General features: G+C 40.3%; 1 protein-coding gene across 7 annotated transcripts in view; it reads left to right on the plus strand.

Moving 5' to 3' along the window:
* The window catches only part of caskin1 (CASK interacting protein 1), a 111,298-nt gene that overhangs the window by 38,162 nt on the left and 55,510 nt on the right, over positions 1-17,626 (plus strand). The gene's annotated exons all lie outside the window — the stretch shown is intronic.

A 17,626-nucleotide genomic window follows, 5' to 3' on the forward strand; every position in this document is an offset into this window, starting at 1 on the left:
ATTTAGTTTTTCTGCCTATAAGTGACCATTATTAACCCAGCCGAGGTTATCACTGGTGATGACTATAATCAATTGTTTCACCAACCTAGGCCTAACGTTGTGGAGTTTGAAAACCATCCATAAGAAACTGTGGGTAAGATAACGTTTTGACTAATTTTCACATTTGTTGCGACCTTGACCGTGACCCAGTTTTCACCAAAGTTAAATAAGCTCAAGATGTTATTGATATCTACCATCACACAAAATTTTAAAACGCTATCTTGACAACTGTGGATGCTAGACTGCTAACAAACAGACAAATAAACTGAGCCGATAACAGACTCCAGAATTAAACACAGCTCTAGCATACATTATTTTGGTTTTGAACTCATCCTGAATCGAGGTGGGAATCACCACACACAAGAGTATAATACACTGCTGGCGAAACTATATTATTGGGATATGTTGATTATTGCAGTAACATTTGTTGCAATACTGAATTAGGAGGTGGCTTTGTCAAGCTGAGTATGTCCAGTGTTGGATGGCTTATCTCAGGATGGTGGTGCAAGAGATGAGCCCAGAGTTTTCATTTATTTAACAAGATATTGATATTTGGTGTCACTGTATCGGCACAATTAGCTGCACAGATTTTTCTCCTTCACTCTGAACATATTTAAGGAGTGTATGGCAAACTCATCACCCCTTTAAATCCCACTCAGTGCTTACAGTTGGGTTAGGAATAACACATGAAGGTCAGCAAGATACCAGATTGTTTATTTCCTTCCACTCCTTCACTGTGTGTCTAAGATAGAAGACATTCCCTCTCAGATTGGTGTTGGTAAAGTTCCAGCAGGGATGGCCCACAGAAGACAATGTTGGTTCCCAGTGCTCCCAGTCCTGTTTCAGCAGGACTTCACTCTTGTATCCATGGAGACAGCCTCCCATGTTAAGATGTGTGTGTTTGAGTGGTCAAAGCCGGGGATAGAATTTCACTCGGTGTATAAATAGCGGATAATAATGGAAACAAACCCAGTGTCCCAGCAAAAGCCTGCAGTGTACAGTAGAGCACACCATCACGTGCTTTCTAGTCATCTCATCTTCTAATCATTTGTGAGTTTAGTTATAACATTTTAGCATAAAAAAAGACATAAAAACACGTTTCTAAATAAAAGGCAAAATTACATACATTAGGCAGAGAGATAATTACAGTTCATTTCAAGCTGCATATTCCCCGTTAATGTGTCTGTTGTGGCTTTTACCATGCTAACGTTGTATTCTCCACCCCTGCTTTTCATAATTACATAGTGCAAATGGGGCCAGTTTATTTTTTAAATTATTGTTATGGTAATTATTTTGAACAATGAGTTCTTGATTTTTGAGACAGGCAGAGAAATGTCAGTTATTTCTGAACACATGAGAGATACGAAGTCATTGGTTCAGCTAACCAGTTAGCTAGCAGCATTAGCTAGCTAACTGCTTAAGCTAAAAACATAGTGTTTTTTTGGTGGAGTCATTTTTTGTCTTACTCTTAAAAGGGTGCGAACATGTAACATGAAAATGAAAAATGTATGTTTCTATTTTCAAGCAGTAGACTTATGTCACTTACAGTAAGTGACCGTTTTCGTACAATTTAGCTCTTTTCTCTTTTCACTTTCGGAAAGGCTACTTCATCCTTTTAAATTCTGTAAATGCTGGTTATTACAGCCAGATGGTGTAAAGCCACTTCCACTTTCATTCTTATTACAGTCAGGTTTATTGGCAGATACAGTTTTCCATCTAACACTCAGCTAAATGGTGTAGATAAATGGCATTCACAAATGGCAAAGGATGCTAGCAGATAATGATGAAAGCTTTCATATGTCAAGCTGTCACCATACATTAAGACTAATGTAGGTGAAAACTTGTATTATTGTTTAACAACGCAGCAATAATGCAGTGTGCTGAAGCCTGCATTGATCAGATTGCCTCATAATCACTTTCTGTATCAGTGCTTCCTGTCCCACCATCTCTTTTTGCCTTTCCTCCTTATCCATCGCTGTCCTTTGCTCTCAGATGGTCTAGTAAGTCTTTCCACTGTAATTCAATCAGCCGTCTTCCTGTTTACCTGCTTCTGATGTCACATATATGGCTGTGTACGTGTGTGTGTGTGTGTGTGTGTGTGTGTGTGTGTGTGTGCAGCTGAGCAAATATGAATCTGTAGCTTAGAGGTAATCAGTATTCATCATCCAAATGTTGTGCCTACACACACACAGAGAAAAACAGTGAAATATAAGAAGTTCCCATTCCAACTGTATATTACACTGTGTGACACAGTGAACCTCCAGGCTGTTGCACAAGCTAACAAAAGTAACTTAATATGAATGTAGTGGCAAGTATGTTCTACTAGTATACTGCTAGTTATACATTGTATTACTAGGTACACAGGAGTGGAAAAAATGTAAATTTAATTATGTTTTAAAAAATATGTATTATAAATCTCAGTTCTTTTGTAAATATTATGTTCATTTCATCATCCCCCTGCAAATGCAATGTTAAATCCTTTATTTCCATTTGTTTGACATATCACATTGAACATATGTCCCCCATGTGTAACTTAACGGTGACCAAAATGAGAATTTGCAGCAGAATTGTGTTTGAGTCATCTCGAAACACGAAATGAAGAATTTGAAAAAGTGCGGCCACCCTGGCAAAAACCATCTGCTCACTGACTGGTTGGTGGCTGGTGCTTCAGGATGCTGCACTGGATGTTTGTTGGATTGAATCAGGACTTTATTATTACTGACTGCTCATCAAAAACCTTTGAAACCTGTTGAAAATAAAGATGATTGCTGTTTTAGTTAGCAGCAGCTGTTTCTGGCCTGGGCGCATGTTCCTGCCCTTGTTTTCAATAAAACTCAAAGTGATTCATATTTCTAGTCAAAGTTATGGGCTGCTCTATTACTTTTCACTTCCTGCCACACAAACACAAGTCAACTGGGTGTAGCGCGAGAACACGGGGGAAGGTGACGTTTGGGGACGCTTCTTCTGTCAGCCCATCATGCAGATAATAGTTGCAGATAACTGAAGAATATACGTAGTGCAAGATTAAAGTAGCATGTTAACCCCAACATGAATGGAAAGTACCTGCTGAAGCCTTTGACAAAGAGTGTTGCATTATGGGTATTCTGAGTGTTTCATGGGTATCCAAATATCGATAGTCAACGCTGGTGAAATCCTGCAAACAGTCGTACCTGCTTTGTGTGATCCTATATTGTGGCGATATTATCAACTTAAAGACAAGAAAAAGACCAAGAAAAAGAGAACTTTGTCCTGTAACAAGCAGCAAGAGAAACATAGAGGAGAAAGCAGACCCAGACCACCAGCACATAGACAGAACCCACTGATCACAGTCCTTCCAGAGAGGCAAAGCATAACCAGGTAGCTCATAGAGGGGTTGAAGCAATGACTCAGTCGTGACTCATGTCAGTTCTTCAGAATTACTTAATGCTAAAGTGTCATTGGTCATCGTAGCTGTTGCTTTAGCTAACTGATTACCTATATATTCAGCCCACTGAATAGTGTTAAATAATACAGTTGGGTTAAATAACACAAATGGTTGAATGAGCCACGTTGTATATCGCGCTTTATGTAAGAGTCAGACTGTTTATCATTAACCAGAAAGGACTCTAACGATGACAACTGCTCTCCGTGGATCATCCTCTAAGAGCCTGCTCCTGATAGCTGCAGGTGTTCACGCTTTGTAGCATTACTTCAGTTAGCCACTGATGCTAGGAGATAAGGCCCAGTTCAATACCAGCGGTCCTCCTCAGAATCATTGGAAAGTAGTACTTATCACAGTATATTGACAAAAAATAGAGGAGGAGATAATCCAGAGGAACGTGTCAGCAGGAAGATTTAAGCGGAAGAAAGGAAGGGAGGAAGTACAGAGGACAGGAAGAAGATGCAAACCAGAGAGAAAAGGAGGCAGGTTTGGAGGAGAAGATGAGAGAGGAAGCAGCAGTAATTGATCAGGTAATAGAATGAGAAAGACTGGCTGTGCTGTTAGCTTCATCTGGGAGCCAGTGTATCACAGCCACACACAAAAACAGCACACACGCCCTTTGTGTTCCTCCATCCTGTGCTTTATCTTCCACTCTCATCCTGCCTGCCCTGTTGAAGCAGATGTGTCAGGATCACATGTGTGTGAGGAAGCACACAGAGATGCTTCTGTGAGTGTTTGTGCTCTTCTCAGTGTGTGTGTGAGTGGAGAGTTAGTGAGGCTGTGATGTGTGTATTTATAGTAAATGAATTCATCCGGCTGCACCTCTGACTTCCTCTGGCACACAGTGAACAATGCTCATCATTGTGTGTGTGTGTGTGTGTGTGTGTGTGTGTGTGTGTGTGTGTACCTGCTATGTGCATGCTTAGCTTGCACGGGTGTTCACGATGAGGTCGTGTATTTGCACTGACACAGGCTTGTTTCCATTCTTCTGATCAGATTACGATGCATCCATCGTGTGTGGTCGTCCGGGCTGAGAGCGTGCAATTATTGACTGTCGCTTTCTCATAATGCTGCTGTCAATCAATAAAACTGTCCCATGGCAACACCCTGAGTGACAGCGATGGTGAGGGGGTCAACTGGGTGGCAAGTGATAGTGATCAAATATATAAATGGTCATTTTAGCTGTTTTACTTCATTGATTCTAATTTTAATGCTGCGTTTGTGTGCTCTAGAAACAAGTCATGAATGTGTTAGCCATAGGTCATTTTAATTTACCTGACAGGTCAAACCAAATGGTCCCCTACATGAAGGAGAGAAAAATACTAAAAACATTGTCTAAGTTAACACCAGCCCTTTTGTCCCGCCCCCCTCCCTTACCCCTGAGCCAGGATCTGCTGCAAGTTTCTTCCTGTTAAACATCAGTTTTTCCTTCCTGCTGTCAAAAAGGGTTTTATTTATTTTCTTGTTTAGTTTTTTAAAGAAAGCCTAATTTCAAGAGTAATTCTCAGTTTTTCAACATGATAAAGAAATGCTGCTGTAGTAAATGAAAAAAATCTGTAAACATGGCTCTTTGGGCTTAAACTGTAAGAAAAAACATTTGTGAAACAGCTCTGTAATTGGACTGTCCAGTAATTATAAAACAGATTTCAGCCTTTGTTTTTGTTTTCACCGCTTCGTTTTTTTCTTTCTTTCTTTTTTTTGTTGAAAAAAGTCAATTTTTTTAGGAAGGACTGAAAAACAGATGCTTTTCTGTCACTTAATCGTTTATCTATCACTTAATTCCTTTGGTGTAGTATGAATGACATAAGAAAATCTGTAAAACCTAAAAAAAAAAATCAGTTAAAAGTCTAAAATTGATGTCCTCCGTCACATTTTCCAAAGCTGTCCTGCGGGACCTATGGGAGTCTTTGCTGGGACAATTTTGACCCACGGGCCTTATGTTTGACACCCCTATGTCACAATTTGGCACCTTGAGGTGAAAGTTGTTGTTCAGTTCAGTGAAATTAAATTTAATTAAAAAGCTCATGCAAGTTTTAATATTTTTTTGCTTTTTTTTGTAGATCAGTCTTAGAGGAAAAAGTGTTATAGTACTCCCGAGTGACATTTCATTCATCGCAAATCTATCAATATGCAACACTGAGTACAAAAAGATGAATGAAGAATAGTTATGGTTTATTTCTAACTGGCTAATGTGGCTCTCTTGTCCCTCTTCAAATCCACTGCAGAAGTATGGCAACAACCTATTAAAAAAAACATGAGCAATTTTAAATGTTTGATACTCCACATTAGCAGTGATGCCACAGTTACCGGCTGGAGGCTGCTAGGTGAAACTGAGGTCCACGTGACTGCTTTGGTTGGTAGCAGGCTGCCTGCTGCCATGGTAACTGTTAGCTATGGAAACAGAAAACAGAGATCGTTAGCCTTCAGTGTAAAAGTTGTTCCTTTTCATGTATCGGTGGCAGTAAGGCAAAACTTCCATTTGTGTTGCTCTTTTTCCCTCGCTCTGCCAGTAGTAGGCAAGTGTTTGGAGACAAATTGGCGTCTTCCATGGAAACTGTGGGTAACCAAGGCAACCTGCTATCAACCAGAGTGATCACAAGGAGGTTTCTGGTGTCTCTGCAACTGATTTAATCTGGCAACAACCAGCCATATCTTACCAACCAACTGGGGAATACACAGTGCCCATGCACTACAAATGACTTTTAATTGTGTTGTGTTTCTAGAACTCCCGCTTCATATTACAAAACCGATTAAATTTTTCACTGCTTTGTTTGACGTTTTCTTTTTTATTACACCCACAGTTATGGCCGGTTTGATTTAGCAGTGTTTGACTGAAATAACACACAACAAAAACTTAAATTAGAATCACTCATTTGTAGCGTGAACGCTGCTGTTTATCCCTGGTGTGTCATTTCTATGAGTTAATGTGTTTGTGTTTTGCTTGCATGTCTATGATTATAATTGCACCGCCTTCTGTTTTAATGACTTAGCGCTCCCCTTTGCGTTGCTTTGCTTTGATTTGCACGGGGCTCCCCTGAAAATGAGGATCGGGCTGTTAGAGAGTTATTTAAATGCACAGGCAGTGCGCTCGCTACCAGCCTCAAGTACGGGTTGAAGGCGAGGAGAGAAAGTCTATCGCTGATACGGTAATTAATGAGTGTAAAAACGTGGTAATGAACTGAAGAGCTGAGCTCAACTGATCTGGATTCAGGTGTCAGCTGAATTTCTGAATAGAAGAGTGTGTGTCTCGATTGTTCGATCCTCTGCGGAAGAAGCAGATGCTGTTTTACACAGTTCATGTGGAAATAAGGATGTCACACTGTCACCGCTCTCATTATGTCATGATTTTTACTGTGAGTGTGTGTGTGTGTGTGTTTGTGTGGGTGCATGTGAGTCTGAATCCTTGTGTTTTTGGGTGTGTGTGTACAGCACACTTCTCCATGTGTAGGAGGAGCCAGAGGATGCTTGTTACCTAGCAACCGCCTCCATGCAACCCAGAGCTCCCTGGTTGAGTGTGTGTGTGTGTGTGTGTGTGTGTGTGTATGAGAGGATAGAACAGAGTTAGGCTGCAGGATGAGAGGTTGCAGCAACATCGTGAAATCAGTATTTTCCCAGAGTTCTGCTGCGGCAAGCAACAAAATTGTAAAGTGATTTAGTGTGGCTTTGTGTGTGTGTGTGTGTGTTTATGTGCGTTTGCAGCACATATATAATAACACTAATGAAAAGATACAGCATAAAATGCGTAACTATTTGGGTGATTGCTTTACTTAAGTGCTTTAGACTTGCTAAAATTGTTGATAGAGTTGACTTGTCACATTAAAAGAGTGCATCTCGAGCATTAGCACAATTCATTGAATGTTATAGCCTGTGTGTGAAAGCAAGACTGATGACTTCAAAATATTCCAGCATCTATTCCTAGTGTTTAAAACACACTCCAGCTCATTTAAATTCAGATAAAAACCCTCTGGGTGGAGGTGCACCTGCCACCGACTGCCTGGAGTATAGGTAGGGGCTTCAAGGCAGCCTCTATCAGGGATGGACTTAAGAAGTCAGCTCCTTTAACCTGGTCTGTAGTCTGTGCACAGGCTGTAAATAAAATATGGAAGTAGCCTCTGGCTCTAAAAACTTAAGCCAGTGCAGAAATGTATTCTTTTTAATAGCCAACAGGGAGCAGCTCCCTTGGATTGAAAAAGGCCCTGAAATCAGTAGAAAATGACTCTCAGTCACTTAACAGTTTCTTGATGAAATCATAGTCTTTTAGTAGCTTCAAGTCCTGCTAAACAAAACATGGGTATATGGGAATCAAAGAGGATGACAAAGCAGGCTATGCTTTAAATGCAATGTCAACAATGCAACAGTTGCATCAAAGCACTTTATTTTGAAAGGTTTAGTCCCTACAATATTAGAAAGGGAATGCTAAGAATAAGATGCCCCCTTTTGAATAAGTACTTGGCAGCTGTACGGGGGAAGAAGAAGGCACCTGTGATTTCAAAACACCAAGATGGCAACCAGTGGGTTATATTTTGTCTATCTTTAATAAACACTCTATGGTTGTGTGACATGGAGGCGTAAAAACTGATGTGTTCCACCTTAAACTTAAGAATAACACAGTAATTTTAAAGTCACAATTCAGAAAAAGTCAGTCTTGGTAAAATTTGAGTGCTTCACATTAAAAGCACAGTTAAATCCTTTTATTGTGAAACAGCAGCAGTAGAAGATTTTGGGGGTAAAAACTTAATAGAGGAAGGAAACATGAAGCTATGAATTTTAATTAAACTGTTTGATGGAGAAAGACAACTCAAATAATCAAAATATGTCTTATTAGCAATCCTAAGTCATGCACTTCCACCCAGCTCTTTGTTTTGGGCAGTATGACTTGTTTCCATCTAAGCGTTGGTTACTTGGATGGAAACAGTAACAGATGTGGAGCTAACACCAAAGTTACCTCCAATTCCCGCCGTTACGCCATCACTGGCTGGACCTGCTCTTTGGCAGAACACTGAGTTCCTGCAGCGCTGCACATTTGATCTATCAGCCCACTTTTGAGTATCACTGCATGTGTTATGAACATTGAAAATACAGTGTTTGACAGCTGCAGCCAGAGTTTAACACATCGCTGGCCAGCATGTCGGCTCAGCGGTTGGCTTTATTTATGGTGGTAAACATTTGAATCATACAGGGAAATGAGGAATGCAAAATAAAATGTCAATATTTTGTATATGGGTATATGTGCATTTTCACATCCACATGCTTGAATTTAGAAGTGTGTGCGTGTTGAGCGTGTGTGTGTTTGTGTGTGAACTGAGAGCAGATGGTGTGTGTGTGTGTGTGTGTGTGTGTGTGTGTGTGCGCACGATACCTGCTCAGGAAATTCCAACCAGGAAGTGTTGATAAGGAGGGAGGAAAGAAAGAGGGTCAATGAGGATCAAACAGCTCCTGCAGTGTTGTAACACGCACACACACACGCACACACACACGCACACACACACACACACACACGCACAGAGAAATATCTACAGGGTAAATTATTATTGCTAAATGTTATATATTGAGGAGTCAGTGTTTTGCTGTTGTTCACAAATCACTGTAATGTCTGTAAATCTGTTTTGGAAGCAAAGCTGCCTCTCACTGCATGTGTATACGTTCATGATGCAGAACTGTGTGTGTGTGTGTGTGTGTGTGGGTGTTGGCTGATTTACTGTGTGTACATCTGGCAGGCAGAGGATGATGTTGGCAGGGCTCCCACTCTTACCCTCTCTGTCCTTATATGATGCCGTGTACAAAGCTTCCATCCTTATTTGATGACATGGGGGTGGCCATGCCCTTTTATGATGTCAGGAAATGAAGCAGAAGGCCGCAGAGAGCTTGCTTCAAAGAAAAGCAAAGATTCAGGCAGCACACAAAAGACATAAACGAACATCCTTCTATATCTTGTTGGATTTCCAGGGTTTCTATTATGCTAGTTCCCATTATAAAGGTGGACGCTCATATTAAAGATGGCCAGCGTGTCAGATAATACAGTCTACACGTACAGTAGAAAAGCACTATAAGAACCAGTCTGTTTACCATTTAGCTCCCACCATCTCAATTAGCGATTCAAGTAGACCAGGGGTGGGGAACTCCAGGCCTCGAGGGCCGGTGTCCTGCAGGTTTTAGATCTCACCCTGGGTCAACACACCTGAATCAAATGATTAGTTCATTACCAGACGTCTGGAGAACCTCAAGACATGTTGAGGAGGTAATTTGTTCATTTAAATCAGCTGTGTTGGCTCAAGGACACATCTAAAACCTGCAGGACAGCGGCCCTCGAGGCCTGGAGTTCCCCCAACCCTGAAGTTGAAGTTAACTAATTCATCGCCAGACTGATATTATCAGCTTTTTGCCGATCTGTTATTATCAACATTTAAAATAGGCTGTTTGATCATTCAGTTCAGTTTGATTTATATGGTGCCAAATCACAACAACAGTTACCTCAAGGTGTTTTATATTGTAGGTAAAGACCCTACAATAATATTAACCCTTGAGCAAGAACCTGGCGAGAGTGAGAAGGCTAAACTCCCTTTTAACAGGAAGAAAGTGAAAGCAAAAAAATAAATAAAAAAAAATAATGGCCATTATATTGGAATATCACATTTTTAAATCACCAAATATCAGCCTGTTCTCACTCCCGAGGCGTAACATCCCGACGATTTGTCACGTCCCGCGGAGTTCCTGAGGAACGCGAAAGGTGACCTTATTCTTATGCTACGCTCCGGGTTATGGATGAAATGCAGTAGAATGACGGTCCCGGGGTAATACACTTTCCAGCCATGTATTCCAGCCCTAACCCTAACCTTACCCCTAACCTTAACCAGCACTTTAATGACGTTAAATAGTGTTTTCCAAAGTGAATTAAGTAAAATGAACGAACATGTGTGGATTCATTCCAAACGGTTCTCATGTTTCCTCATTTTTCTGATCTTGTCATTTAGGGACGTGTTGGGTGCCCGAAAGAGTAATATGTTGACGATTTGTCACCCTGCATCAAATATTATGCTTTGGGAGTGAGAACATGTTGCAAATATTGGTACCAGAATCTGATATCGGTAGGACTCTATATCCTTCCCACAGGCTGCAATAAGCCTAGACAGACAAAATGACTTGCTTTCATTATCAGTCCGAAAAGATGAACAGCTGCATTAGGAAATTTGATTAAAAGCCTGTGGACATATAAATCCAAGAGGATAAGTTAATCACGACCTCAAAGGAACATTCAGATAAGACAGATCCAATCATAGCACTTAAAAGTCTGCAGAAAAAAAACTTTGTAGAAAGAGCCGTAAATATATGAACATTAACGTGTGCAAGGACCTTTGCATCTCCACATAATGACATAAAAAATATATCAGCCCCTCATCACTACACAACAATGCATCACTCGTACCACTAAGAAAAACAGTGTTAACTTAAAATGTCAACGATGGAGTTTCACAAGACATAAACTTTTTATGGTTTTTGTGTACATTGTGGCAAATATAATTACTGTCATTTATTGCTGTTGCAAAATCCCCCCAAAGTCAGGCCGTGCAAAGCTCAGAGCAAGTTAAAAAAATACCAACATATATGTTTTCTCTTAAATAAACAAAAACTGAACATTGTATAATTACAGGACAGTCTGGAGAATGAACTATACATGAACTCATGTATTTTTTTTACCCATCTGGCCTAGTTAAGATCAAACTAATCTGTATATGGGCCACAATGTAAAATGAGTTTGACATCCCTGCTCTACAGGCTTCAGTTAGCATGTTAAATGTTAAAGGTCATGACAGTACAATTAGAAGAAGACTGAACAAGTATGGCTTGTTTGGAAGGGTGGCCAGGAGAAAAGTCTTTACTCTCTAAAAAGAACATAGCAGCACGACTTAAGTTTGCAAAGGTGCATCTGAACAAATCACAAGACTTCCAGAATGATGTCATTTGGATAGATGAGACTGAAGTAGAGATGTTTAGCTATGAGGAGCAGCACTACCGAACACAGCATAGTCAAGACAGAGGGGTGATGATTTGAGCTTCTAATGCAGCCATAGGACCTGGGCATCTTCCAGCTGTTGAGTTGACCAGGAACTCCTCTGTATACCAAAGTATTCTAGAGTCAGATGTGAGGCTGTCTGTCTGACAGCTGAAGCTTGGTTGAAACTGGGCCACGCAGCACAGCAATGAATCTACAACAGGCCCAGTGCTCATGCTGTGGTGGGACCTTTAGAAAGCTGTGCATAAACACATGCCTGCAAATAGTAGGAACAAAATAGTTCAAAGGTCAGATAAGGGACATTTCATGGGTTAAATGTAGCATTTAAACAAGTTAGGGGAAGTTCTGAACACTCCTGATTTGATTTTTCTGGGTAAATGTTTAAGAAAGAAAAAGAGTCCACCTTCATAATGCATGAAGGCATACCCCGCTCCAACATCTGCCAGTGTAATTTACATGCTGCAATTGAAAAATGGAGAGAGGAAAAGCGATTCACTGACACAGCAGAGAAGTGCTGTTACCTTTCTCACTGGTGAGCCTGTGGGGAAGAATGTGAGAGAAGAAAGCAGGAAAGAGGGATGAAAAGGTGAAGGAAGCAGTCAGAGTGGGACAGATCGATCTGGGCCAAGACAACAGGTCTGCTCTCAGAGACAGAACGACTGTTTTCCATCCTCATTGCCAGGGAGAGAAACGGGAAGGTGACAGAAATATGCAAAGAGAGAAGAAACAAAGAGCTAAAGACAACTAGTTAGCAGAGCAAGTGAAGCTTCCTTTTCTTTAGCAAACAACTATTTAATGTAATAGAACAATAAATGACATTGCCTAAAAGTAATCTTTACACTAGGCACAGTCTTTCCCAGGATAGATATTACATAAGTGAACACATAAAGAGAAAAGCAGTGACACGGTTTGCTTCTCCTTTCCCATGATGATAGCATCGGTCCCTTTTTGCCACAGGCAAGAAAACAGAGGATCAGCAGACTGAGAATAATCCTCCCTAAGAACAACAGCCTCTTCTTTTAGCTACACCAACTGTGTTTAATATTAGGCATATGAATAAATCTAACCTTTTTGAGCATGCACCTTCTCTCCGGCATGTATAACTTAAAGGAGCCACAGTGCCTTTCAGCTCTCATTGACCTTTCACCTTTACATGAGCCTGCTAAAGGGAAGCAGCCCACAGTTAACATCAGGACCCGAGAAGGATTGCAGAGGGGAGGTAGATGGCTTTTAAATTAACTTTGAGTTCATCCCATAGGGTGTATATAAATGATGGATGTGAACTCCATAGGTCTGTGGACCACATAATCCCTAATATACTGTTTCCTTTGGCTTTTGGAGCCAGAGACGAGCACATGTGGACGACAGGGCAGAGTGCTACGTTGTCAGCTCATGCCAGCATGCTTGGTTAGCAACCTTTAACGGTGACCTATCTGGTGCAATGGAAAGATGCTAACAAGTTTTAGGTAAAAGACTAATTAAATGCTACAATTTTACTCAAAAAGAGTGAAGCAAAAACTTCGTAGATGCTGTGTACCACAAATTAAGGCATATAATTATATTAAAATACCCTAAACAGGAAAAAACAACAATGAGCCTGAGTTATTGGAAGTGAGCGACAAGCTGTACCCTAGTAGTATTTAAATGAAACCTACTGTACAGTTGTTACAAGATGGGAAACTCTCCATAGAGACATAAATAGTTGTTTGCATTAGACTATCAGTGTAATTTTATTGCTATAAATTTGGGCATCTAAACATGGGAGCCAACTGACTCATTTTTTGAAGCCAGCCTCCAGTGGTCACTCCAGGAATTGCAGTTTTTGGCACTTGAGCGTTAGCTTAATTTTTTTCAAATTGGTATCTCCACAGTCTCTCTCACACAGGCTGGTTAGTCCCACAGTTTGCTTACAAATAGCTTAAACAGTCCAAGTACAAACAAACAGTTTACCGTTCTTAAACCTGCTTCTTTATATGAGATGTATTTTATTTCTTTTCTCTTTTGGGGCCTTTTTAATTGACTTTGCAATAACAGATTGTAGTTCACAGTTTTTCAGCCTCCAGCAGTTTCAGAGAAGTTTTGCCTCTGAAGCTAGAATAAGCTCAGAATTGAATCAGCTGGTGAGCAGCGATTTTCTATGGTGCTGTATTCTTTAATATTCCATTAAGGTTTACACTGCAGGTGCAGTCTTCCCCTCAGGCAGGTCTTGGTTGGTAAAATACAGGAAACACCTCTTCTTGAGAAGGAAAACTGATGATTTTGTGGTTCGTTCTTATTAATAAGGCTTGTTTGAATTCATGTGTGTCAGTAAGCATAGCAAAGGTATCTATGTATGTATATGTATACATATGTATAGTTAGTGTGTACATGTGTGTGTGTACATGTCTATACATAGGAATAGTAGTGGTACAATAGTTATGTTAAGCTATATAGTTTATGTCTTGCATATTTCCACAACCATATCCATAATCACATACTGTGTATGTTACCGTTGTATATAGTGTATTATCTTACTTATTTTTCATTGTTTGTACTTATTTGTTTTTTTTGTATTTTCCTTCTAATATCTGTACCTGAGCTGAGGTAACGCAAAAATTTCCCCGTCGTGGGATCAATAGTCTTATCTTATCTTATCTTATCTTATCTTATCTTATCTTATCTTATCTTATCTTAAAGAGATACACATAAAACATTAGAGTCGTGTGTCTGAAAGAAAACAACACAGTAGGCGATATATTGGATTTTTAAATCACCAAATATTGGTATCGGCCCTTATGTGACACCAAAGATCCCGACAAAGTTTCCAAGTATGGTCTTTTGAAAGTGAGACTGGTCTCTCAAAAGAACACTATATTCGAACCTCTAAGATGCCAGCGGCTTTGTTAGAATAGCAGTATTCAGCACTCCAAGTATGACAGAGAGTTGGTCCATCTTATATAACGGTAGCTCTGTGAATGTGGAGTCCTGAGCTGTTTTCGGCTGGGTGACTTCACATTATACACACACACAGACTAGGCATGGACAGTAGTAACAGTTTTTACATGTGGTTTCACATTTGGAAAATCTGTATATGGTTCTCTCTAAACAGCTTTAGCCTTCCTGCAAGCACATCTGCAAGCCACTTTGCAACCCACCTTTTTGTCTTAGTCATATCGTTTGTCCTTGGTACCTGCTCTGTTTGGTGCTCGGATATTTCTACTCCTTTCCCAGAACTGTTTGACTACAGTAGTCCTGACTGAACTATAATATTGCATGTTGCAGAAGTCCTATTACTAGCCATCCCCTTTATGTAGTCTGACAATAAAAATGCTGAATTATTAATGCCTCATCATGTGTCGCTATGAGTGTAGACTCCACTGAACCCACTTATTTTTCATTCTCACTTTCCTGAATACTGTTGGAGATCTTTAATGTTGTTTTCAGTTAGCTTTTTTCCCCCAATATTCATTATGACAAATTTTCAGCCCAAATTCTGGACACAAAAGGCCTCATTTCACTCACAGTTTTGCTGCTGCTGCTCAACGTACTAACCAATTTGTTTAGATGTAAATGGAAAAACACATTTATTCTTTTTTCTTTTTTTTGCATGCATGTTGAAGAAAAACTGCTCTTTTGATTTCTTCTATTTTTGGTTAATAGTCCTGTAAATCGTGATCCATGAGTTAAAGCAGTAGACATGTGGCAGTACAAGCATTGAGAGTTGGTGGTGCCTTTTTTTCAACCTTTCCAAAACCCCTAGCATGTTAGCATGTTCATCTAACTATGACATTCTCATATGACATGCCTGGTAACAAATCCAAGAGTTACTTTTTGTGTGTTTCTGTTTCATAGTCTTCCTCTTTATCCAGTGAAAAATGTGGTAATTCGGTTACCTAACCTTTTGGGATTTCCTTACCTGGATGACTGAGCGTGCATCAAGACATATCCAGATGGCGTTTTCCTATAACTTTGGTCTGTCTCAAAGACTTACGTAAAAAGGGGAATTTTACCTGGTTTCATTTGAGTTTTTTTCTGTTGGCTCGGGGTCATAGACGATAGCTGGTAGCCATGTCATGGGGTTAAAGGAGCTTGGTTGAGGGCTGCTGAACACATGGAAAAGACTGCTGTGTGTATGTGTTTTGTTCTTTTATGGGGAGAAGCCAGTGATTGTTCAGTGTTTATCAGGAAAATTCAAAAAAGTGAGCTTTATTTGTTTTTTCTGGCCTCTTTGAACTTTTCTTCCTTTTATCATAACCTCCCCACACTTTAGTATTTATGTAAGTTAGCGGAAATATATCAGGTTTTATTGTCCACACACACACACACAACACACAGGATGTACATTGTGCCTTTGAAAGCTCCTGTATTAAGAAAAAAGTGAATTCCTGCATTTAAGTGGCCAGAAATAGCCTGTTAGGAAATCAATGTTCCTCTCCCAGTGGTGCTGGGAGCTGTCTCCCCTACAATAGAGGGACTGTCCTGTTTCCTGCACCCTAGAGGGAGTGTGCGTGTGTGTTTGTGGATGGAGCAAAAATGTGAGAGAGAAAGAAGGGAGACTGCAAGCTCATCCTTGCTGTGCCTCAGTTCTGCACCATCAGCTAATAAGAGGCAAAAACAAAGGGCAGAAAATGAAAAATAATGAGGTTGAAAGTAGCAGTTGTGCTTGTAGATTTAGTGCAGTATTAAACTTGTCTGTGTGCATGCGTGTGCATGTGTGTGCATGTGCGCGTGCGTGCGTGCATGTGTTCCGCCCCTGCAGCTGAGCCACAAGCCACAACGCACCACAGTATGCATGGATCTGCATCTGTTATTTCAAGCCAGCAATTGTGTATCTGTGTGCGTTTACAATGAACTTGACCTAAATCTGGACGTAGCCACAGTGCCATCGCCACAATAGTTGGTTAGATAACTCCTGTCGGGAAGCCTCATGTCGTGTGTTTTCACCAATTCCACGTTGGTTTTTTCAAACCAGATGTGATGATGGGCGATGGACTAACCGGCTGAGAGGAACTGCGTGTTCTTTGGCTAACAACTTGTGACTGTCAGGTTTTAAGCCTCCAAGCATTTCCTTATTTTCCCCTTTTTTGACTTGACTGTGATTGTGACAAAAATACACAAAATGAACTCAGTGGTTTGTTCAGTATGGCTTGAAACCAGTGAATGAGCCCACAAAGTTCACACCATATCAAGACTTTTTGCCAGCCGAGGAGTCGCCCCCTGCTGGCCCTTAAAAATAATGCAAGTTTAAGGTACTCCCTCATTGTCTCTGCAACATGAGGATTGTTCCGCTCATTAGGGAGGCAAAACTCTATTAAAAATTTGATTTTATTATTTTATTTCAAGCTTTCTCTTTCTCAGTCTGGGGCAGCAAAGACAGCCAGTGTACATTTAAAACCTTTTCACTAGAAAGAATTCTAGCATAGCATCATAGCTTCAGTTTGTACTTTTACAGTAAAACCCTGAACATAATTCTAATAAATCATAACCGAGCCTGGTTCCATGCTGTATAGTTCATATCCTCAGTATTATCTGTACTTTATATGCCATGAGCAGGAGAGGTCTCTGCTCATGAATTGACATTCCAGTCTATGATGCACACTTTTCCAAGTCGTGCTTGGTTATCTCCTGCACAGATTTAATGCACAGTCCATATTGCAGCTACACTGTGTGGATTCAAATGTGGTGTGTTGCAATGTAAAAAAGGTCAGAAGCCCAGAACCTGCATCTCATACTGAACATAACATCCAGTTATACTGATTTCCAACTCCTCATTTTTATTTTTGGACTCTATGAGAGTAGCTTTGCATGAATCCTTATTAGTTTTATAGTGGGACTTGGGAGCCTGTTAGTTCATCCTCTGTCTGAAACAAGCTGTTTTGGCTTCTCTCATTTTCAATTCAACTCAATTCAATTTTATTTATATAGCGCCAAATCACAACAACAGTTGCCTTAAGGCCATCCTCTCTTAAAGGCATCTTTCTTCTGATTGGCTGCCCGTTATATACAGAGGGTTTGAAAGCAGGTGGGCGGGGCTTCTGTACTTACAATGAAGCTGTCTGTATATATCATTTATATGTCATTTTTGGGCGTCCAATTTTGGTCCCCTGGAGGAGTTGTCGTGGACGTCTTACACATTTAAGACGTCGTTTTTATACTGCTTCTCTCGGCTCTGTAGT

Source organism: Oreochromis niloticus, linkage group LG4 (assembly GCF_001858045.2).
Source record: "Oreochromis niloticus isolate F11D_XX linkage group LG4, O_niloticus_UMD_NMBU, whole genome shotgun sequence".
NCBI lineage: Eukaryota > Metazoa > Chordata > Actinopteri > Cichliformes > Cichlidae > Oreochromis > Oreochromis niloticus.